Raw genomic sequence first — 5,190 nt, forward strand, 5'->3', positions numbered from 1 at the left:
CTCACCTCCCCGGGCATTCCGGGCTCCTTCCCCTATGGCACACCTGCATCCTTTCCAGGGCCAGGATTGGTTAAAACCCAGTCCCCAAGAATCACGTCAGGGCTGACTGCCAGCACCTGCATTTGTTTATCTGAGCAAACAGAGGTACTCATCATGTGTTTTCTGGAGGGTCCTGTATCTCTTACGCCAAAGTCCAGTTTTTGGATAAATATCTGCACGGATATGAAACCTCCCTGTGAATGTTAATCTTCAGAGAGATGTTTAGAAGAAAAAAGAAAAGAGTAGTTATCCTTATATAAATTTGTTTGGACCAAACAACTGCCACTAAGATATCATGCAGTCTCTGGGGTACCTTGAATCATGCTCTCATGCTTTTCCATCACGGGGTAGTAATTAAAAACTCTTTTCTTGTCTTAAGTCACTACTGGAAAAAATAAAGCCTCCTTGTGAATGGCCTCGGGCTCCTTCAACTTGAGCACTAAAACAGAGCAAAGCTCTGCTTCCTAACTCTATCCATTCTTAACACACATAACTCTCCTAATAACAACTTAGCCATGACTTTGCAGTCACAGATGCTCAGCCAGGTCTTTCCTTTGATTCTTATTATCCTGGAGCAGCAAGGAGCATCAAACACCCTTTCCACAGCTGTGTAGAGGAAGTTTTAATGAGTGGGAGCCCTGATGAAATAATCCTACCTTTATCATGTAAGTGTCTAGCTCCAAATTAAATATTAAGAAGTCTTTGGAGGAGACAGGTCAATAGAAGCAGCAGAAACACCTCCCCTGACTACCTTTGCAGTAAATGGCGGTGTCTCCAAGGGAAAGGTAGGTAAGAGCAAAGTTAATTCTGTTAATTCTAACAAAATGCTACATGCCTATATGCACCTGAAGCAAGAAGCATAGACCTGCTTCTAGTCTAAGAAAGACAATCTGGTTTGTGTTTTTCCAGCAGAAGACTTAATCTCAGCCCCCAAGTGTCTCTACACCAAAGGGAAATAATTTTCCTCACATTCTGATTTTGAGGAGCACATGCTTTGATCAGATGAGGCTCTGGACTTCTTAGATGGCTCAGAATGGCGTTTCTGTTCAAGGCTTTGAGGCAGTTTCTAAAGCAAGAATGGAAAATGTCTGAAGGCTTTTCAGTAGAATTTGTCTGTTGCTTACTGGTGCCTAAAGCTGTTGTTATTTAAATCCAGAGGGCTTATGTTATCCACATGGCTGTACATGATAAATCCAAAACAAAGTTTGACTTTAATAGCGGAGGTGACAGAACTGAAACAGCAACACTAAGGCCCTGCAAATATCAAATCCTTTTGTGTGCGCCCTCAAAATCCAGGCTGTAATCCACACTGTTTGCACTGGATTCTCCTCTCTGCTTCCTCTACTTTTGCTGAAAAATTACAGAGTTTCCTGATCTAACAAGTGTGCCTGAACAGGCCAAATTCATGGAGAAAATGTGTTCATCTGAGTTTAGCTCCCCAGTTCATCAGCATGACCCAGGAGGTTACTCATGAGTGCTGTGCATAGCAGGCTATTTAAAACTGGGATCTGGGAGAGCTTCTGCCTGCTCTGCATCAGGAGTGAAAAATTGAGTTGTGTCAGATATCCAAACAGACATCTTAAACCAACAGAGCATCTTCGACTAACCCTAATAAAAATGTTCTTTCCAGAAATTTTGCATTCAGCATTTCTCAACTTTATCTGCTTAAGCATGGACTCAGACTGCTGCTTGTCTATTATTGCTGTAATACGTTCATATTCTCAAATTGTAAAATAACAGTGATGTAAATGCTGTATATGATGTATCCACATGCCATGGCATTGTGATCTCTGGGTACGAGCAACAGCAATATTCATAAAATATCACTGCATTTAAACAGTGGCAGTGATATACCAACACTAGTGAATGATCTAACCCAGAAATTCCTCCAAAAAGGACTGGTGCTGCAGTGAGCAAACCAGCATCCAGCACGGCATCCCCACTCGCTCTTTTTGCTTCTCTCTCTCCTGGTTCCAGTCTACCACTGCCTTTTCCTTTGGCTCATTGCAACACCATGCATGGACTGTGAAGTCTGCCTTGAACTTCCAGTGTTGTAACAAGGTGGTTGCTGAGAGAAAAGGGAGTCAAAGTCCTTAACAAGTAGGAATATCACACAGCCTAGCAACGAAAGACTTTTTCTCTCTTCTTAAATGATGTACTCCTGCATACAATAAAATGTGGTTATGGGTGATATATAGGGCTTAACAGGTTGCTTTTTCAAACCCTACTTTGCAAGTCCTTGGTAAAAGGTCTGGCCATTGTGGTTTCTTCATTTTTCATTTCTGAAGAGTGGGATTTCAGCTGAAAGTGCCCCAGGATGCAGAAGCCAATTCATGACTCAGTCATTTATTGCCATAGTTGCCTGCGTTGTTATGGAGTGCTCCCATGAAGCTTTGCGTATTGCAGCCCAACTGCGAGACATCTCCTCACACATTATCTGTGCATTAGCACACAGAGCTAGAGATCAGCCAAAACTGTATTTCAGGAAATCAGAAACACCGCAAGATGAATGTAAAAAGCATTTGGTAGACATTGAAGACACTGAAATGATTTTTTTTTTTTCCCCCATACTGAATTGGGAATTACAAGATTCCAGGGAAGAGCTATAAGAAGGAAGGGCTATAAAAGGAATTACCAGATTGAAAGACAGATCTGTGAGAGATCACCGAGATCGTTTGATGTTCTGCAGAGCACAGAGCTCAGATTTCCATGTCAGCTCCTGACAGAGTCAGAACACTCTTTCAGCAGGCAGTCTACTCTGATTGCTAATGAGGTGAATTCTTGATTAATGCTATTGTTAGATATTTGTGCCTTATTTTTGTTCTAAGGTATTAGTGGCTTCTACTCTCCTTGATGGATGACACTATATTTTCCTGTTAGGCTGAAGAATGATCTGCTAATAAATTTGTGTTTCATCTGTAGGCAGCCACAGGCTGCATTATCCTGATTTTGATAAGATAAACAGATTCCCCTCCTTGGGTCTTCCTCACATTTTCTATTTCTTTCTCATCCTGGTATCTCTCCCTTGAATCCCCTCCAGTTCCTCAATATCCTTTTTGAATTGCTGACACCAGAAATGGACTCACTTGGCCAGACGCAGAGGTAACACATCCTGCTCACTCCCACTCAGTATTCCCCTGCCTTTAATCACTTGGCAGAAGGGCTGGGCTAACTGCTCACGTTCGGTGGGGCCTCCACCTCTTTTCCCATCTGCCACAGTTTCCTGGGAGGAAGGGCTGTCTCTCTCCCAAAGGATGCTCAGAGCCCCATCTCCTTGGATGTCTGGATTTGAACTTGGCTGCGGTACACCCATGCTGTTTAACAGCAACCAGACCGCCAGGCGATGCAGGCTGCTGTGTACCACTGCACTGTTCATGGCTCATTTGCCTTTTCTCCAATCTGTACATCACTGGCAACCTCCCGGAAGATGACAAAGCTTTAAGACCTATTCCACTGGAAAAAAAAAATCATCTTTCTGTCTCAGGCACAAGCACAGCCTCTTTGTTCAGGGATCTTTTCTATCCCTGTTTCTGTACTGTTTAACTGCAGACTCGTCACTGAACTGTATGTTACTATCAAATAGTATGAAGCAATCCCATCAAGTTACGTCCAGATTAGGTTTAGTTCTGCAAAGGTTCAATTCGAGTCAGTGGGAATACTTCATCAACAAGAAGTTTCTAGCAATCATTGGCCAGGATGTTAAAGCATAAAACACTGCATTGCTTTGCCCCTCAAGGGATGTTGCTGCTTACTTAGTTTTCACGGAAACAAATTGTTACAACGTGAATGCAGCAAATAAGAATGTCTAAGCTTATTAATAATTACTTTCTTCTAGTTACTTCTCATCCTTATGGCACTCTTCTCCTGGCCCTATAATTTCAGCTTTCCAAACTGTAAAGAACAGTTTAAAACTTGTAATTTGCTTCTGGATGCCGTAATTGTGCATGTCTGGGTGAACTCAGCTCACAGCAGACTTGCACAGCACCTCCACACTGACACCAAGCTGCAGCAACCTGCCAAATCCCATCTGAGGTGCCTTAGTAATTCTGATGTCCCCCCCTCTATTCCACAGCACGCCAGCAACCACCACAGCCCCCGTACCCAAAGTGGGGATGCCTGGAGGTTTGCAGCCTGGTACCCTACCAGCTGGAGGCAATGGAGCTCTTGTGGCATGGGGTGAGTGAGCCTCATGGGCTGCAGCTGCTCTATCAGCCCACCAGGCAGCTGTGCTGATGTTCAGACATTTCTTTCTCTGCTTGGCTGACTGGCAGTGAGCAGAAAGGCTGGTTGGTGTTAGGGGCAATGAGCATCCTACTGAACCAGTATTGGTGCACCATGATCTGGTGAGCTGCTGTGCTCTTGGATCTCCCCTACCTGCCTCTGAGCTATACACATGCATGGTACTGGCGCTGCTGGGCAAGCTGCTCTAGGGCCAAACTTTTCCATCTGCTGCTGTTGTAAAAGCTTCAGCTGATCCTACTGTCTTTTAAGAAGCCCACCTTGCCACTCCAATGAGATCACAGCATCCTGGAAGCCTCTGGAGGCCACATGCTTCATTAGGGGATGACTAACAGAGCAAAGGCTTTTCTTCTCTATGCAGGCAGACAACACACGTCCTCACAGACCACCCTTCCCGCCCCACCCCCACCCCATCATTTTGCTATGTATTTTAAAGTACTGATTGTTACAGGACAAAAAATATATATATATACATTTAGTCTTGAGCTTCTGTGAAAAGCTCATCCTTTTCCTGCTCCAGCATGGAGGGATAATGTACGTGGTTGGCACTGGCTGCTCTTTGTGGCACAGCATTCACAGGGCTGTCTGAAGGTCTTCTTTACTGAAGCACACAGGTTAAGGCCATCCCCAGCTGATCCCAAGGCATAGAGTAGGCTGGAGTGGCGTAAATTCAACTTCTAGTCCTCTCTCAGGGTGACAGAAGCCCAGATGAGCTTGGCTGGAAGCAGTGGCCTATGCCTGGTGGCACCATGGTTTGTGTCTGATGACTGCCGGATGCCAAGGCTCCCTCACCTTCCTCGTGTTGCTGGCCCTGCCTCCTCTGGGCCAGCCTACAGCAGGAGGATTTAAATGAGGACTTGCAGCTACCCATCTCAGACCCTGTAACAAAACACAAAGAGAAAGGATGAGCTC

Source organism: Gallus gallus, chromosome 1 (assembly GCF_016699485.2).
Source record: "Gallus gallus isolate bGalGal1 chromosome 1, bGalGal1.mat.broiler.GRCg7b, whole genome shotgun sequence".
NCBI lineage: Eukaryota > Metazoa > Chordata > Aves > Galliformes > Phasianidae > Gallus > Gallus gallus.